This window comes from Centroberyx affinis, unplaced genomic scaffold, assembly GCF_046629955.1.
Source record: "Centroberyx affinis isolate AG114_WGS23_722 - 3 ecotype Tasmania unplaced genomic scaffold, CSIRO-AGI_Caff_v1 ptg005953l_1, whole genome shotgun sequence".
Classification (NCBI taxonomy): Eukaryota; Metazoa; Chordata; class Actinopteri; order Beryciformes; family Berycidae; genus Centroberyx; species Centroberyx affinis.
In genome coordinates this window covers 24,514-45,000 of record NW_027283026.1, presented here as the reverse complement: position 1 = coordinate 45,000, position 20,487 = coordinate 24,514, and the positions used below count along the sequence as shown (strand labels likewise).

The window sequence follows — 20,487 nt, the reverse complement described above, 5'->3', positions numbered from 1 at the left end:
TTCATTCCATGAGATTGAGTCTCCCCGTTGCCATGAATAAACCAGTTAACAGAATATTCCCCCTCTGTCTTGGACTGAGCAATTGTATCTTACTTTTAATACAGGAATCTAAAACCATAATCTGTGTCTTCTTGACCTCTTGTGCCTGAGTTTGGTGGCGCCAATCAAATGTGACAGCAGTAAGAAGTTTCAATGCTAAAGTAACCCTTAAATCTTATGACATTTACATGTGTCCACCCAAAACCATGTTTCTGACTAACCGGGTTAACAAATGAATTCTCTGTTTATGCAAGCCTAGCCAGTGATTGAGCCACTCAACAAATGAAAGGGCGAGAGCGACGAGCGGATTGAAGGACAGAAAGGGAGGGAACGGGGAAGGAGAGGCCGGCCGGTTTGAAGCGTCACATTGCACAGAGTCCGAGGTTTTCGCCCTCCAAATTTACCCCGTTTGATAAACATTTTTAACCCGGCACGTGCCAAGGCCATGAAGGACCCGTTGGATCTCAGCGAGAGCGTCCCGGCTGGTGACCGTTCTATTTTCAGGGCACATTCCAGTCCTTTCAGCATGAATGGGTACAGCTAGGCTATTCACCACAATGATGTTACTCATACAGCATAATTACACCCTAATTAAACGAGCAGTTTGTAGTCTTATATTTGGAATGGCTGACTAATGATTTACTTGTAGTTATGCTCGGTGAACCACCCTGGGCCATTTGAGGTTTAATTTATATGATTGTAGGCTGCTTTGATGGTGTACCAGTCATTATATCTATAGACTGAAGCTGGGTTGGACAAGCAATGAGGGATGATTCGGTTTGAGTTGGGGTGATGTCTGGGTTTGATTGACTTGTGCTCAGTCTTTCAAGAGAAGAAGACGAGGGTTGTTGGCAGAAAGCCGAGGCATTTTGGTGTGTGTGTGTGCGTGCAGATGTGCCATTCTATGGATGTGCACGAAACTGCTCCCCCTGCCTTCCTCTGTCTGCGCAACAGTGCTCGTCTAAGCCGGCTGATTACAGTTATTTTTCCTCCAGCTTCGATCCCAGCATGCCTCGCAGCCCGGGACGGTCACTAATTAGGCCCGGCTGCCCACGGCTCCGCCCCGTTTCCCAGCAGGCCTCACCCCCACGCCATCTTTAGGATGAACACCATGACGGAGAAGCGCTCGGCCGTTCGAGGGTTATATATACAAGGGGCAGATTTAGCTCAGCCGACCACAGACAAGCAGACAAGCACTGAAATAGGTAATCTTTGATCTCAGAATATTTCTAGGAGAGAGAGAACAGAATGGGCAGGATTAGGATGAGTTTATGAGAGGTTTTGTCCAGGGTCAACTAGTAACCTGTGCTCACGACAATCAGAAAATAGCTTTCTTGTAGGACTTGTCTCACGCATGTCCAAGACCAGCGTTCCCGCAGTGCTTTATAGCCAAGGAGGGCCGCCTTAGCAAGAATTGTCAGCCGCCTTGACTGAGAAATTGAACAATGTACCATCTTCCCTGTAAGACGTAAATGCAGCATAGCCCTTTAAACAAAGCTGTATATTTGGCCGTACTAAACCAGCTAACGCCCTGGTCTTCCCTGTCCAGGTAAGGCTAATGTGAATGTCCAGTGGGACGAGGACCCGGCGGACGCTGCCCCGGCTGTGCCTGTGCGGATCGCCTTCGTCCTGGTCGTCCACGGCCGGGCCTCGCGTCAGTTCCAGAGGCTCTTCAAAGCTATCTACCACACCTCCCACTACTACTACATCCACGTAGACCAGGTGAGACCAATATGGACTGCCACAGAACACCAAAGACCAGTACACGCTACTGGTCAAAGCTACTCAATTACAGTAACAAGAGTAGTACTTATAATTTGTTACTTGCACCTTTTGTAACCACACAGAGATCCAACTACCTCCACAGAGAGGTGTTATTACTGGCCAGCCAATACCCCAACGTCCGGGTGACTTCTTGGCGTATGTCCACTATCTGGGGCGGGGCCAGCCTGTTGACCATGTACCTACGCAGCATGGAGGACCTTCTCCAAATGGCTGACTGGTCGTGGGACTTCTTCATCAACCTCAGCGCTGCCGACTACCCGATCAGGTGAGTAGAAGGAAGTAGGAAGCAGAGAGCAGAGAGAGAGTCTGCCATTTGTGTTGTATGAAGAGAGGTTTTCTAGATTTTGGTTGAAAAGCAGCAGTTTAAATTGGTACTTTGGGTACATTTATGTTTAGTCCATGCGAAATGTAAAATCTTAAGCAAAATCATAAAAGCAAAATTGGTATATGTATACAGTTCAATGCCCTGAAAATGTTTGGAATTGGAGCCATACTAATAATCAGCCATACTGATTGGCTCTGGTGGCCATTTTTCTATCCTTTATTATTATGGGTTTTTGTCCATATCTGCTGAACTGACGAATGAAAAAGCATCATATTTAGATGTTTAAATGGCTAAAGAAAAAAAAATGTGTCAAGAAAAATGGCATAAACTGTTCAGATCATCACGTAATGGGCAATTCAATGATATCGTGTACAAATACAATGAAATTGCAAATTTAAGAGAACCAAGAATGTTGCCATTTTAGCATCTATCACAATCAAGCATATAAGAAAATGGCAATGTTCTCAGTTATCTTAAAAGCAAAAAAAATCTTTAGATACTAAAGCACAAAGTACTTTGCTTGAACCAACAGGCATTATAGAATATTTATTAACGCACTTTGGAAAACTGTCTGCCGAAATGGTGAAAGAGAGTTCTTATCAGTTGGACAACCTTGATCCATAAAGGTTTTGTTGAAAATCCGGCCATTGTTCCCTCTCTGAACCCCATAGAAGACTCTAGATTTGCGGATAACGTCAAGCTCCTGCCAAACAAACAGCGTATTGATTTGTTAAACCATCGCGTCGGCTAATGGCCACTAACCAACAGCTGTGCGGCCCTTTGGGTTTGTTTAAGGTCTTATGGATCAGGTTTCGCGGGCCAATAGACCACAAGCGTATTGACTCCTAATGGATAGGGAGTCTATAACTTTGATGCCGCGCTCTTTTAATGGCTGCTTTGCTGCTCGGGGATTTGAAGGAAACTGGATTGTCGCTTCAGTGGGATGAGATATTGACTGATGATTCTCTAGCTGTAGCTGTAGCAGTAAGGGAAGGAGGTTCAGGGAGGGAATAGTGCTACTTAAAGGGGTTTGTGGAGGATTTGGATGGACTTACGGTGGTTTACAGCTTACTCTTACGGCGATTCCAATCTGGTTCTTAAGCAGTGTGAGATCTGAATGGTTGTATCCTTCGAGAGTACTTGATGCAAGCACATACATTTGTATTACTATTCTTGTGAGAACCTCCGTTAACAACATTCGTTCCCTAACCTAAACCTAATTCTAACCTTAACCCTAAACCCAAATCCTAAGCCTAAACTATCTCCTTATGGACCAGCAAAATGTCCTCACTCTGGAGGATTTTCCTCATCTTTCTATCCTTGTGGGAACATTTGGTCCTCCAGAAGGATAGAAATACAAGAACACACACACACACACACACACCAACCAACCCTTTCTGCTCTGTCCTCCCATCAAATTGACCATTTCAACACCCTTCCAGCTAAAATCCATACCATAGCGACTGCGTTAGGACAGTGCCGTCAATAGCTGCGATGGCATCAGAGCACATGGAGTGTGGTTCAATGGGACAAAGTGAGAGAGTGTGTATGTGTTGTATGTTGGTAGCTATATTTCCATCCAACTGTCAAGGAAATGTCACGCAAACTTTTGAAATGCTGGAAAAAAAATAAAATGCGAATTAGGTTTGTTTCCATCAGCTGGGTTGAAGTGAATAGATTACCTTAATGATTGTAAAAAAAAAAAAAAAAAAACTCATCCACCAGAAAAATGGAAAGAATCTTTCAAGAATTGATTAGTATTGATTAGTATTTGATTTGTATTTTTATGGTGTTTCAGCTAAAGCTGGCCAAAATTCATATGCAAATAATGCAATGCTTACATGGAGAATGGTCATACAACTACATGTTAGAAACAACACATATGATATTCTAATGTCTGACAAAATCATTTTCCACTTAAAGCAAGCGTAAAAACATTTTTGCGATATCGGACAACTGTTGTCAAATTTTTGCCGTTTCGATTCATCTTTTCCAATTCGATGCATCATAATTCACCCAAAAAAATGCTTTGATGGGAATCCGGCTTGTGTGATATACGATTAACTCTACATCAAATAGAAGCAAAAGCGCAGCAGTTTCACTCAGGATTTCATGTGCATTACTTCCACGTGAACCCAAACACGCCCGCAAATGCACACATGCACTCTTGCGGTTTGTCTAACAACTGTAATCAAACGTAATCAAAGAGATCCGTCTGCCTCCTGTCCTCTGCCTTCCCTGTCTATTCATTAGGCCGACACTTGGCTAGTCCCATGCTAGAGTATAGTGCATGGAGGGAGTGGCCGTTTGCATGTGCTGCCCCCGTTTTTTTAACCCACACACACAAGAGCTTGAAGTGAAGGCTAAACGAAACGGTCCAGCTGCCCTGAAAAGATTGAGTAACTCTAATGGCCCTAAAAGGGAGATTGCCTCGTATTGTTTAAAAAAAAAGAGAGACTCTTAGTTAAAACGCGAAACCGCATCCTGCTTAGGCATGTGTCCATTTAAGGAAAGAAATCCACCCGAAAACACTTTAACACTGTTAAACAAACAGCTATCGGTGATGTAACTTGCATTTCTGAGTCCATTTTGTTGTTTGGTGATGTGTTTTTGTTATTCCCGCGGATAAGTGGCCAGGCGGAAATGATGTGACGCAGTGGTGGAAGAAGTATTCTGATCGTTTACTTAAGTAAAAGTACCAATACAGCAATGTAAAAATACTCCATTACAAGTAAAAGTCCTGCATGAAAAATCCTATTTAAGTCAAAGTACATAAGTATTAGCAGCAAAATGTAGTTAAAGTAAAAGTAGTGGTTTGGTCCCTCTGACTGATATTTTATTACATATGACATCATTAGATTATTAATACTGAAGCATCAGTGTGTAAGCAGCATGTTACTGTTGTAGCTGCTGGAGGTGGAGCTAGTTTGAACTACTTTATATACAGTTAGCTAGTTTAGTCCAGTGGTTCCCAACCTAGGGGTCGGCCCCTCTGAAGGGTCACCAGATAAATCTGAGGGGTCGTGAGATGAGGAAGGAAGAAAAAACAAAGTTCTGATACACAAATCTGTTTTCAGTTTTTGGACTTTTTCTCTAATCTTTGATTTTTGCTGAAATATTGGATCATTTGAACATTTATTGAAATGAAACCATGTGAGGTTTAGAGGGAAAAATCACTATTTGGTGGAGCTGTTAACAACTCATAGACCTCTGAAATGTGACCCGACTACACACTGCTTTTTGTAAGACGTCAAAAACCAAAAAGGTTGGAAACCACTGGTTTCATCTTTAACAATGTGTTGTATTTTAAAAGCTTGTTATATTATCCATTGTGTCAAATCTCCATCTGAAAAGTAACTAAAGCTGTCAAATAAATGTAGTGGAGTAGAAAGTACAATATTTCCCTCTGAAATGTAGTGGAGTGGAAGTATAAAGTAGCATCAAACGGAAATACTCAAGTAAAGTACAAGTACCTCAAAATTGTACTTAAGTACAGTACTTGAGTAAATGTACTTAGTTACTTTCCACCACTGATGTGATGTCACACACATATATTTCCAGCTACAGCTAGTTTGACAGCAGAAAATGTTTCAGCAATCTAAAACGGTATTTTGCACCAAGAGACGTTCAACAATCATACAGGGAGAAATCCATCGTAGAAGAGGAGAGAGACCAATTTTTCCACCAACAGTAGCCTCAATAGACCAGAATCCAATGCAGCCACAAGACAGGTTGTGTTTTGAGTAAGGGTCGAAGCTGCTGACCCACAGCTGAATGATCACACTAGCTATGTATATGGCTTCTACTAACTGAAGCAGAAGAAGACGAGGCCGGCTGAGGGAGAGTGGATACGACAAAAAAGTAAACCGCAACAATTCATCTGAAAATAATGCATGAGACATCACAGATTGTGAACAGTGGAGGAGGATCTGAGGGTGGAGGTGAAGAGTCTTTCTTTTCCTACCTAATGTCGTTGCTGTCTCTAGCCAGAGTTATCCAAAGTGCCTGTCTGGCTGTCTTAGCATGTCAGCATTGTGAGCCAGCAGGCCTAATGCTAAGGTAATGGAAGCACAAATGCTCAGCTAATTAAGGAGGTATTAGCCAAGTGTAATTACTGTGAGGGCCGGGGACCACAGCATCTTTCAAAAGGCAAGAGGTATGGAGGGCCTCGGAATTCTGATGGGTGTGTGTGTGGCCTGAGTCTACCTTCCTAATGCTGATTTGCATATTCTTTTGACTGAAGTGGATTTAAACAGGTGGGTTATGGATTTTTGAAGATTGGTACAGATGTGCCAAGTGATGACTGGCAGAGTTGATGATTGACAACTCATATTCATACTCATATACTCATGCTCATATTTAACCAATAACTCTCTCTCTCTCTCTCTCTCTCTCTCTCTCTCTCTCTCTCTCTCTCTCTCTCTCTCTCTCTCTCTCTCCTCTCTCCTCAGGACCAATGAACAACTCGTGGCTTTCCTGTCCAAGTACCGCAACATGAACTTCATCAAATCTCACGGGAGAGACAACGCGCGGTAAGAGATCTCTCTCTCTCTCTCTCTCTCTCTCTTTCTCTCTCTCTCCCTCTCCCTCTCCATGTTCTTTTCTCTGTTTCTCTTTCTCTCATGATGGCATATTTGTGTTTCTTATTTTTCTTACTATTTGCTCCGTTTGGAAGACATTGCGAGGGAATAAAGTGTGTTTACATTCATAATATTGTTACTAATCTAACATAAAATTGTTGCTTTTGTCATCACCCCCTCTAAATATGAGATGGAGCTAATCCTTTTTCCTCATAATAGGTCATTATTTTGTCACAATCACATAGTTTAGATGCAAAATAGGAGTAAATTTGACACTCTCCAGTTGGAAGTATTCACAGGAACATTGAAAATCGACGCTCTTTGGTTTCCCTCATCACAGAAACACACAGGAGACAATAATTAACCCTTATCTTCATTTTTAAAGGTAATAAGCTATTTTTTAATAACATGCCTCGTGTCCCCTCAGCTTCATCCGCAAGCAGGGTCTGGACCGGCTCTTCTACGAGTGCGACACCCACATGTGGCGCCTCGGGGACCGCAAGATCCCCGAGGGCGTGGCGGTGGACGGAGGCTCCGATTGGTTCCTGCTCAACCGGCCTTTCGTGGACTACGTGGTCAACTCCCGAGACGAGCTGGTCAGCAGCATGAAGCGCTTCTACGCCTACACACTGCTGCCTGCCGAGGTAACACACACACACACACACACACATTTCATAGTCCCTACAGACTCTTCATATAGTATATGATGTATTGGTATGCCGATATAACAGGCCAATATTGGCTTTTTGTCATCATCCCGGGTTTCAGTTGAGAGTTTGTGTCCCATAATCTAAATATTATTTCAGAAGCTTTTTCATCCTGCCAATAAAATTATTGGAAACAGGGAATACTTGGAATTTTTTGGCATGAAAATGGTCAAATTTAAAGATATTGAATATCGGCACTGAATGTATATCACCAGCTTCAGTCCGAATATTGGCATCGGTATCGGCTTTCAAACATCAATATCAGTCGAACCTTGAAAAAGTAGTAACATTAGCTCCAGTCCAAAAATAAGCTTTTGTTATCAGTCTTCAAAAACCCATCTTGGTCAAAGGAAAAAAGGAATTACATTATACTTTTAAATCTGTTATTGCACTTCCTCAAGCAATCGCCACAGTAGGAAAAAGTCTGTATTGGTTTTGGTCTATTTTGGGTCTATTTTGTAAGCTTTAGACGTTTTATGGAGATTTGTGAAGATGTCTGTGTCTCTCTCTCTCTCTCCGTCTCCAGTCGTTCTTCCACACGGTGCTGGAGAACAGCGCCCACTGCGAGAGCATGGTGGACAACAACCTGAGGCTGACCAACTGGAACCGCAAGCTGGGGTGCAAATGCCAGTACAAGCACATCGTGGACTGGTGCGGCTGCTCGCCCAACGACTTCAAGCCCTCCGACCTGCCCCGCTTCCAGGTGAGACCCACGAAAAGCCCCCCCCAACTGGGACGGGATTGGAAGTACTAGTAGTTGTTGTTTTACTCAACGCTCTGGATGTTTTCAGCCAACGGTAAATTACAGATGGAGGTGATTAGTGTGGTCATGCGTTCTCAGATGGGTGAAATGTGCTCACCTTGGGGACTGGATATGCAAGGAGACCCTGCCTTAACTGGAGGGGTGTTAACATATTATTAGAGCATAACAATTTAGTATGAATTATGGGTCAGGGGTTTGTTAATCTAACCTACCGGAAATTGAAAGCTAAGCCTGTTTCTTGCCTAATGAATTATGAAATGGGGCTTTATAGACAGTAATTGGTACTAAGTAGTGTTACTTTCACTGTGGTTCAACGAATTCAATCCTGGTTATTCTACAGATAAAATGCTTATTATCTGTCATTATAATGGTCCATCATAGCAACTTGCAGGATCTAGTTCTCCTGATGGACTTTAAATTCCGTCTTTGAGGTGTAGGTGTGTTCAGAACAGTTAAATGAACCTCTTTCACAGCTTCCATGTCGGTCCCATCTCCACTTTCACACACAAAAATGAAATTGCACACTCTTTGGCAGGACGTAGTGTGACTTCCCAAATCGTCTGAAACCCACAGGAGTCTCTCAGGACAAGATGAGAATCATCAGACCACCTACGACTTTGCTGAAAAACACACAAGGGTCGAGGGGGGGGGGGGGAAATCACCCATATGGTCGCTCCGGATGGGATTAAAATGAACGAATAGCTCAAGTAATAATTACAATACCCTCCCTACCCTGGAGGAACTCATCTTGTGCTAATGGGGCTTTTGACCGTCTAAAGCTCTGTTTGATTAGTTCACTGGGGGAGGTTCTGCAATAGTAATTATTACCAACCGTCATTTTAATAACTACGACTCTGCCATGTTCCATCATTTTTCCAAGACCAGAAAATAAAAAAATGAAACATTTTCAGCAAACGGGCATTGCGTTTTTGGCAGCTGGCAGATTGACCGACCAGTGTGAGAATATAAGTAGAAGTGTAGAAGGCTGAGAGCAGTAATTTGAGGGAAATCGGAGATCCTTTATCTTGTACAAATGGTCATTAGTTGGGGCGATGTCAATGAAGGGTTTCAGTCCAAATGCAGCCTCATTTTGTAAAGTGTATTTAAGTGTTAAGTCATTCAATACATATGAATACATATGAATAGACTCAAACCACATGCATTGAAGACGTGGAACTAGTGGAGAGTGAATGCTGTGATCTTCCTCAAGGTCTCTCATAGTGAATCAGTTGACAGTCATATTATGTATATGCAGAACAAAGATGCATACATTACACTGGACAAGTTTTAAGATTCCATTTTGGATCAGACTTCTTCAGCGTATGTGGTTTCGATTCATGAAGTTAGATCTGAGTCACAGAGCTAAAAGAGGCTCCTGGCAGGGTGGCCCGGCCCCAAAATGGCTACCGAAGAGCCGCTGTATTTCCCTGACCCAGCCCGAGCTCTGATACTAACTGGCCAACTTTCCATTCCAACAGTGTGGATAAAAATAACCTAGTGCACTAGTCAGCAAACAGTATTGACTTGAATAGCTATTGACTTGAATATGAGGTGCTAGCCTGATGTCAGCCGGCTTTATCTGTGGAAGATAATGGCCTTGAAGTGCTAGGACCAGCTAATTGTAAAGAGCAGGGCAGCCTGTTATCCCTTCAGGGTTCATTGTTAAGACATTTTTCCACTTACCCACTCAGGGCAATCGCTTTTTTTTTTTTACATTTATTTATTTAGGGAAAGTCAGCTGAGCTCTGTGCTCTTTTCCAGCAACATCCTGCTTCACATTCATATAGTTATGCTAGGATGTTTTTCATTATTTTAAGTAATTTGTTCCTATAACTTTGTGTGATATACTGGTGTCCAAATAACTAAACTAAACTAACTAAATGATTGTGAATAAATGTGAAATTTCTGATTTATAACAACTTTCCAACAACAAATTTCCACTTGTTGCACTTGATGTATTCATAGATGAGCCTCATAACGAACTGCTAGAAGCTTTTCTGTAAATGTAACGAGCAGCAACATCGGAGAAAAAATAAAAAACCAGAGGGTAAATTCGTGAGGCTGGTAAGTCTCTCCATCCATCCATCTTGCCAATACATTAATCAGACGTAATGAGGGGTTGTCATCTTCCTGCTTTGCCAACATACAGATTAGGGGCTGCCGGCTGTTATCGTGGGCTTCGAGTGTGTGTGCAGTAATTATCGCCCTTTTCAACCCTTTTCAAAATAAGCCGACTCGAACTGCCTGACTTGGAAATCGCCCGACAAATGGTACAAACCAAAAATTGATTCATCATATTCATCAACCCAATCAGACTGTTGCTTCCAAAACAAAAAAGACAACCTTTTACTTTTCGCGTTGTAAGTATCTGCTGTCATGTTTGCTCCACACAACTCTAGGTGGTTGTCAAACCAGTTGATGCTTGTGTCCTTGTTGAGAACGTTCTTCCCAAGTTGTCGAACAGTTGTTGAACAAACTTCTGAAGAACAGAAGAACATCTTTACAGTTTGAGATGGACTGAAGAACAGAGAACATCTTTACTGTTTGAGATGAAGAACAGAGAACATCTTTACTGTTTGAGATGAAGAACAGAGAACATCTTTACTGTTTGAGCTGAAGAACAGAGAACATCTTTACTGTTTGAAATGAAGAACAGAGAACATCTTTACTGTTTGAGATGGACTGAAGAACAGAGAACATCTTTACTGTTTGAGATGAAGAACAGAGAACATCTTTACTGTTTGAGATGGACTGAAGAACAGAGAACATCTTTACTGTTTGAGATGAAGAACAGAGAACATCTTTACTGTTTGAAATGAAGAACAGAGAACATCTTTACTGATTGAGATGGACTGAAGAACAGAGAACATCTTTACTGTTTGAGATGAAGAACAGAGAACATCTTTACTGATTGAGATGGACTGAAGAACAGAGAACATCTTTACTGTTTGAGATGAAGAACAGAGAACATCTTTACTGTTTGAGATGGACTGAAGAACAGAGAACATCTTTACTGTTTGAGATGAAGAACAGAGAACATCTTTACTGTTTGAGATGAAGAACACAAGCACCTTTACAGTTTGAGATGGACTGTGTGCTTGAGGAATCTTTGGAATTCTAATTTGTCCTCGTTGGCCAAGGCACGATCCGATGCGTCATTGTCGTTGTATTTTGTGGCAAGTGTCTGCATTCTTTATCCATCCTCAGCATTCTTTTGTTCCGTAGTAGTACTTAGGACATACTGTAGATATTACAGTATGTTACAGTATGCATTACATACTGTAGATATTACAGTACGCAGATTATGGAGGACACAAGAACGGACAAGAGCGCATATTAAGAAAGCCTTTAAGACTGAGGTGGCATCCAATCTGATTGGTCAGAGTAATGTGTGGATGTTAAAAAACACAGCAGAGAGTAGAGTGGGCCGATGGCAGAGCAGAGGTGTGAAGATAACAGGCTTACCACCAGGTGAGAAATGGTACGACCACAAACACTTGCCTAATCGGGCCAATGACTGGCCCGAGTCAGCATCTTAGCAATCTCGGAACCCATCGTCTATCGGTCTGACGGCGATAGATAGATAGATAGATAGATAGATAGATAGATAGATAGATAGATAGATAGATAGATAGATAGATAGATAGATAGATAGATAGATAGATAGACGATGGGTTCCGAGATTGGCATCTTAGTAGTCCCGGGCCATCTAGCAGTCCTCACTGTCGAACCCTGCCCTTCTCAGTGCCACGGTGGCTCCGGACCAGAATAGCTTAGCGTTCGCAAATTAGCAGCACCGCTTTTACTTACAGCGGGCGGTCCTTTGTTCCCCGTAACGACAGACCCGAGGACAGCGTTTGTGGTCGAGTTACTGATGGTTTCTATAAGGAAAACTGATCCTGGAAACAGCTGTCAGAGGGAGGCGGAAAGTATTTTGAGAGCTTTGTAGCTAGTAGCTGCTGAGGTTTGTAAGGTTGTCATTATCATAATGTTGGGGTTGCCAGCTAGCAAGGCCGGCGTGTAGCCCTGAACAGGAGGTTAGGCACACACATGTATATGCAGTACAGCATATATGCGCGCACACACATGGAGACACATGTACACACACACACATTTTTATTTAATTTAACCATTGTCTAACCAGTTTAGTCCCTTTTTAAGATTAAGAATCTCTTACTCAAGGGAGACCTGGCAAAAGAAGCAGCAACATACAGCAATCTCAGAGTCAAAGTCAGAATAGAGTCAAAATCACATCAAAGAAGTAAGGTTAAACAGTGTATCAATTCAAAAGTCTAAAGTCCACTATTCCAATATTAAACCAGCAGGTTAACAGGGTCAAAACCTATTTAAATCTTGACTAAACAAAGCTTCTCATTGAGTCTGCCACAAGATCCTTCAACTCATTTATAGAGAGCAGTAGTCCGTTGCACCAGCTGAATGTACACTCGATCTTAAGTTAGGGGGTAAAGTCTACACTAAACATTACGTCGAAACTAATTAGTTTGACACTAAAACTGGGTCTTTGTTTAGTGACGTTTTCACCTTCTGTGGCCAATAACATATGAGCCAAAATCAATTTCTCGTGCCCCGATAAACGGTAGCCTAAGTTGATATTGACTAACTTGAGAGTAAGAGAACAAGACAAACCAACGAATAGGTATGTGATCTTGTACAAAGTATTTGGATTCTAATACAGACATCAATAGTTTACAATAGTTTAATAATTTACATTCAAACCAGCCTATGTTGGAACTTAAATTTAAACAGGCTGAAATCATTTTGAGGTCCATGAGACCTCCATGAAGAAAAAGCAGAGAACATAAAGGCGCTTTGACCTAATTCAGCTCTGGCCTTAGGGACAGATTACAAAAACCATTCCTTAGACCGTAACCACTAATCTCCGCCATGTATTTTTTTTTTTTTTTTAGCTATAAGAGCAAAGATGGAAGAGAAAGCAGACCCAGAATAGCCTCATAGATAAAAATGTACCAGTGAATAAAGTGCATGAGTGGACATGGCAGGTCAGTCAACCCAAGCACACAAGTACAGCCTGTGTAGTCCCGATGGTAGTCATTATGTTGGGGTTTCCTGGGCCGTCGCTCCTGCCGTAGCCCACAAAGTCGGTTTGGTGCAGCCACGCCCTTCTGATGACATCACAAACCTGCGCCTGTCATCCCCCAGGCTGGACCACATGAGATATGTGTGTGTGTGTGAGAAAGAGAGAGAGAGAGAGATATACTATATGATTTGCCTAATCCTTAATTGGATGTAGATGTGGAGATAGTGGAGAGTTAATGCAGTGATTTTAATGAGGTTTCCTATAGTGGATCAGTTGACAGTCATATTATGGTGTGTATGCAGATACATTATACTGGATACCCAGCAAGCATCTGAATGGGTGGCGACATGCAGAAAATAGTGAAGTTTAATATCATTGCAAATGAGCACAATATTTTCACTATATGATGTTATAGCACAATAAAAAAAAATCATATTATGACTGAATTGTTTGGGAGAAAGCTGTGAGGAATATTGCGACATGGTCTGTTCTCCCACCTCGTTTCTCTCTCCCAGTCCGGCGGTTCTGCAGGATGGTGTGTGTTGCTGGCGATTCTCCTTTTTTTATTGCTCTGCAGACTCTGTTGTCGATCAGGATGTCAGGACAGATCCGGAGCGTCGATTCCAGCTTTCCCTTTCACTGGGGGAGCTGCTTCACGAAAGACGAGGAGAGCCCTTCACTTCTCCTTTGATATTCTGGCACATTGTCAAGCTCGCTCGGCCACAGACTGCATATGTGTGTGTGTGTGTGTGTGTGTGTGTGTGTGGGACCGACCGTTGCCATGGAGTTGGCTCTGGTTGCCATGGTGTTTTTGGGTTTGGAGTTGTGTGTATGAAACGTTGAAAACTCGAATCATAGTTTTGCCTGTGTATGTGCATATGAATAGTATGTGTGTGCATCTTGAACATAACTTACTGTAGCTACTGTTTTTGACACTGGAACAGCATGGAAAGTATTTTTGGCTCAAATGATGGGTAGTACATGTAGAAAGCATTGAAATACAAAGATCTCTCCCCAGTAGTCACTGATCAGCCATCATTCTCCAGAGTTCACTGGTCTTCCTTTCACATTGCTCCTCCTAGGTGCCTATATAATATATAATCCCATATAAAAGGCATTTTAGCCCAACTGCTCCAGTGGAGCTGCTCAATTGCCAACAGTTAAGCCAGGAAATGGGAAACTGACATGGAATCGACCTAGAATCGATGTTAATTAGCTTCAATGTAAATTACATTGAAACAACACTGAAATGTATACCTACATAGAGGCCTGGCTACACTACCACTTCCCAGCCTTGGGTGTGTGTGTGTTTGTGTGTGTGCAGTGAAAATATTTCAAGTGGAAAGGCAAAAAAGACAGAAAAGAAAACAATAAAATCTTAGACGTTCTACACAAAGGGATGGACTGAAACTATTACCAGTATAAGAAATTAACTTTTTTGGCCCTTTGATCTGATTTTCAGGGGCGTTTTGGTCCTTTTTGGAGGCAACTACATGTGCATGCAATAATACATTTGCATTGCAGATGAAAAACATGAAATTTGTACCACTAAGATTCATGCTAACTTCTTTCCCACTGCTTTAAACTGGCGGCAGGCCTTCCAGAAGACTCTCTGACCTCAACCAGTCCATCTTCCACCCCTCCGCTGTTGAGTTTTCCACTATATTGGTTGTTTTATTTGTTGTTGACTCAGTGGTTTGTGTGCAGTCTCATTTTCTTCTACTGCTGGCTGCGTGGGGCCACATTTTCTACTGCTTCAGGCTGCGTACAGAAACCGCTTTGAAAAAGCATTTAGATGCTAAAACTCTCCATTGAAAGCCAGGACAATAATCATAACAATTGTTCATAGTATTCCCATGATGTCATATGCATTTCCTACCAATGTGAATAATAATAATGATTCAATAGCTTTGCATTTTTTGTTTTTGTCCAAAATTGTCCAATTTTAATTTAGTGGATATCGACACAAAATATTGACTACTGGCAGCTTCAGTCCAAAAATAACGGCACCTTGTTATGACAGTTAAATAATAAAACATATTCATGCACATTTGTGTGGAATCAAATTGTAGAATCAGTTCAGGTTAAAGCCTTCCCTTAGACCAGTGGTTCTCAACCTTTTTCATATCAAGGACCCCTAATCTAGTCCACATTAGGGCCACGGACCCCCATTTGATGAGATTTTGTCTCTCGGACCCAAATCTGAGAATATTTTTATTGTGTATCTACTGTAGGTAGAGAGATAACAGTGAAACTATGATCAAAATAGTCATTCTAAAATGACAAAATAATGAAGTTTAACAATTCATCAATTTGCTGGGGACCACCTGGAATGCTCTCAAGGACCCCTGGTGGTCCCCGGACCCCACGCTGAGAACCACTGCCTTAGACAACCATTATAATATTGATCAATTCTGGTGGCTGATATCCGATTCGTCTAACCCTGCTCCTTATTCCCTGTCCTCTTCAGCAAGCATCCAGGCCCACCTTCTTCGCCAGGAAGTTCGAGGCCAGCGTCAGCCAGGAGATCATCAGCCAGTTGGACTCCTTCCTGTTCGGAGCGTACGCCGCGGGGACCCCGGGCCTCCAGGCCTACTGGGAGAACATCTACGAGCAGGAGACGGACGGCCTCGCCAGCCTACCGGACGCCGCGCTGAGCCACTACCACGCCTTCGCCCGCATGGGACTGGCCCGCGCCGCTGGCTCGCTGCAGGGCCACCCCAACGACAAGAGCTGCAGGTAGAAACACGGGTGGCAGGGCGACCTAGTGGTTAGAGCAGTGGTCCAGGGGTCTTTGAGGGGGTTCCAGGGGTCTTTGAGGGGGTGCCAGGGCTCTTTGAAGTGGGTCCAGGGGTCTTTGAGGGAGTTCCAGGGCTCTTTGAATGGATTTCGGGGGTCTTTGAGGGAGTTCAGGGGTCTCTGAGTGGATTCCCGCGGTCTTTGAGGGAGTTCCAGGTGTTTTTGAGTGGATTCCAGCGGTCTTTGAGGGAGTTCCAGGTGTTTTTGAGTGAATTCCAGCCGTCTTTGAGGGAGTTCCAGGAGTCTTTGAGGTGGTTCCAGAGGTCTTTGAGGAGGTTTCAGGGATCTTTGAGGGAGTTCCAGGGGTCTTTCAGTGGATTCCAGGGGTCTTTGAGGGAGTTCCAGGGGTCTTTCAGTGGATTCCAGGGGTCTTTGAGGGGGTTCCAGGAGTCTTTTAAGGGGTTTCAGGGGTCTTTGAGTGGATTCCAGGGGTCTTTGAGGGGGTTCCAGGAGTCTTTTAAGGGGTTTCAGGGGTCTTTGAGTGGATTCCAGGGGTCTTTGAGGGGGTTCCAGGAGTCTTTTAAGGGGTTTCAGGGGTCTTTGAGTGGATTCCGGGGGTCTTTGAGGGAGTTCAGGGGTCTTTGAAGGGGTTCCGGGGGTCTTTGAGTGGATTCCAGGGGTCTTTGAGGGGGGTCCAGGAGTCTTTTTAGGGGTTTCAGGGGTCTTTGAGTGGATTCCAGCCTAATGAGAAATGGCTTAATGTCACTATAATTTAATTCACTAGAAATTATCCAAATTAGATAATGTATAAGAATGACTATTGTGATCACAGGTTTCATTCTCACCACTGTTATCTCCCCATGTCCCCAACTAAACTCTTCTCATATGAGTCTCTGGGACAGAATCTTGAATCAAATAGAGGGTCTGTTTCTACACAACAGGTTAAAACTGGGTTCTCCCACACAGGAAACCAAACGCCTTCCAGTCAGCCAAGACCGACTCCACACCAGCTAAAGCAAATACTGAGGATTATAACTGGGACATAAAACTAACTTGTTGACTGACCACAGTGGCAAGTGTATTCAGAATCTCACCAGCTAATTGAATAGGGGTTTTGCAGTTGCGTCACCAATCTCCTTTAGCCATGTACGCCTCCATCATGAAGGTGCATTGGAGAATTGGCTTTATACAAATATTTGTAGTGTGAGTGTAGGTCATTTCAGTATTTTGTTTCTGAAAATCAAAGGCCAATATCCGCCTGATACATCAGTGTAATCCTACTATTTATTCTATGTATTAATGCGCTCAAAAGAATCAAGTCACTCACTGTAGTGAGTACTTGTTTTTGCTAAGAGAAATTGCACAAGTACCATCTGTGGGGAGGTGGAAGACCAGCAGATGGAATGGGTCTTTCCACTAGACTATGTGTGTGTGTGTGTGTGTGTGTGTGTGTGTGTTTGCCAATCCAAATTAAATATTAAGATAACGTTAGCTTGTCCTGGGGTACAATCAGGCTTCAGTGTCTCGGCAGGCTGGGCATTTTCCAGCCCTGTGAGTGTGTGTGTGTGTGTGTGTGTGTGTGTGTGGAGGCTATGGCTGGGGTGGAGACCCACAGTGCGTACAAGGAGCTACTTGTTGTTGGTGTAACGGGTGGGGATTCGTGGCTGGAGTGGGTGGGGGTTAGTGGGTTAGTGTGGGAAACGTGAGTGTGTGTATGTGTGGGGGGGGGTGTGTTGGGGAAATGTCTTATGGGAGTGGTGGGCGGAGGAGAGAGGCCGGTCTGTTCTCTTTAGCCTGTGACTAAAGCCAAGCAACAGCTAAGTGTGTGTGTGTGTGTGTGTGTGTGTCAGGTACATGGCCACGGGCCACCCGGTGTCGGTCCACCTCTACTTCCTGTCCGACCAGTTCCAGGGCTACCTGGTCCGTCATGTGGCCACTAACCGAGCCTCCACCCAGCTGGAGAGCCTGGAGACCTGGGTGACGCCCAAAGACCACTTCACCCTGGCCCACCCCCCCCACACCACCAACAGGCTGCAGCATGTTCAGGTCAGACACACACACACACACACACACACACACACACACACACACATACAAACATATAACTAGTGTTTGACCGATATGGGTTTTTAAAGGTTGATACCAAAAAATTTTTTTAGATCGAGGCTGCTGTCGTGGAAATCTGTCAAAAGCACTGGACTCATACACAAAGTAAAGACACAAGCCACTTACTGATTTTGAAGATTAATGAGATTATTATTGAGTCAATAATAAGGAGACATAAGATCACACCCAAAGCTTACATCAGTATGTCTCAACTAAAAAACAGAATACTTGATCTTATATAGTTTTCTAAGAGACAAAGAAATGATCTGTGGTTGGTCAATACATATTTTCTTAAATACTTTCAACCAATTGGCACAAAGCCATGAGAGAGGGCATCCCCTGATCATGCGTCTACCACATGTGTTTATCAGACATGCAGTCATGTCACAGGACACCTTCAAAACAGAGCCTCAACATCTGGTTTCACTTAAATGTCTCTACTAGGGTCTCTTTGTCCATAATATAGGTGAAAGGTAAATCAGAACATAATGAATAAATGATAAAACTAGATACTTGACTTAGTTTACCTTGACATTCCCCCCTTTTTATCATTTATCAACATGACCCCAACACATCAACCTTCACATATGCACAAGCCAGAGACATGAGCAAAACATCCATTATGAACAACCAAATCATTCTATCATTGTTACACATAGAGGTCATCAACCCCTGTGCTTTGTATATCCGGATCCAGGTAGAATTTCAGCTGTTGGAAGTTGTTTTTATCATCAAAGTCTTAACATTTATCATCATATTGTATTGCTACAGCAGTTAGTGAGATAGTGTTGAACTTATGAATCATAGCTTTAGCACAACTCAGAAAACACATGGCTATCAAAAATAACAAGAGTATGGTTCCTACAACAGGCAAAATTGTCTCCAGTATACCTGAACCAAAAATATTTGTCAACCAACTATAGAAAAGATCAGCAGAACTGGGCTGGAAACTAGACCGAAAACGGTTCAAAACAAAAATAACATCCGTCAAATTATCTGTAAAATACAGGAACCACCAGTCAAATTAAATGTTGCACATAAACCTCCAGTCTTAGCTAATAAAATCCAAGACTTGCTGGTGTCTTAACAAAGTCAATCTATGGGACTTCAAAGTCTCCTTAATGAATGAAAAACCTTTCACAGTTGCATTTGCAAAACCATACATAGTATAAGACAGGTTATCTAGCTGTAAAGCTAAATGAGATACTCTTATCTGTGGATTGAAAAAATGTACCACCTTCTCATACCAGGGGATATCACGGTCAAAAGTTGTTGTAGCTACAAGATCTATAATAAGAGGTCTAAGCTTCCTAACACGAATGTCATTCAAGCCACTTGTTTCAGTTGAAGAAGTATTTTGCCACTGATTTGTTGTTCAAATTAAATGTACTGGTACTGTTAGATGAGCATAACAACATCCTAACTAATACCTGGGTAAATAATAGTAATTTGATTCATTTTATTTCTTACATTAATTCCTCCCTTTTGTCACAGAGTGACAACTAAGATGAAAATAAAATGAAAGCTAGATACATCCTACCCTATGTATACTTCACTTAAACAGTGAGGAAAACATTACTTCTGAGAGTTACAAGCAAGCTTCAAATTAAATTAGGGTAAAAAAAGAACACAATAAAGCATGTTATCTTCAACCCATGAGCTTTACACTCAGTAGAAGGCCACCACACTGGAGAGGTTACTAGCACATCCGATGCAGAGTGGTTTCGTCTCGTTCTTCAAAAGCTGCTTCGTCGTTGTCACTATCAACCTAGAAGACAGATGCATTTTGCAAAGTGGAAGAAACAGGAAAAAAGTAGCAGCTTTAGCTACAGCATCAGCAACAACAGTTCCCAATGAAACTGGATCAGCACCACCTGTGTGAGCCTGTCATTTACAAACAGCATGAAAATGATGACACAAATTGAAAGCATATTGATAGTCTATGTAGAGGATGAGGTCTTTACCAGCACCTAAAATAAAAGCACAGGTTAAGGCAAAGAATTCTGCTGCTTGCGCAGAAAAATGTCCTGGAAGCTTAGCACTTCCAACAACATCATATGCAGTGCAAACAGCATAAGCAACACAAGGAACACCATCTACAAAGAAAACACAGTCAGGGTTAATCAGTGATATATCAAACAAGGCATCACAAGGTTTGGCAGCAATATCAACAACCTGTAAGCAGCAGTGGGATTCACCATCTTCCACTGTAGGGAGAAGTGTGGAAGGGTTAAAACAATACAGCACTTCAGAATAACATGAGACATAGGCCTTCATTTACGACATGAACGTACGACAGAAAACTGGGCGTACAGTCATTTCCACGCAAAACTCAGCATTTATCAATTTGGATGTAAACGGAGGCTACGATCAAATCTCACGTC

At 42.6% G+C, this 20,487-nt stretch overlaps 1 pseudogene; it reads left to right on the top strand.

The window, feature by feature from the left end:
• Nucleotides 1-19,609, top strand: part of LOC139668017 (xylosyltransferase 1-like) — a 26,905-nt pseudogene extending 7,296 nt beyond the window's left edge.
• The last annotated feature ends 878 nt before the right edge of the window (nucleotides 19,610-20,487 follow it).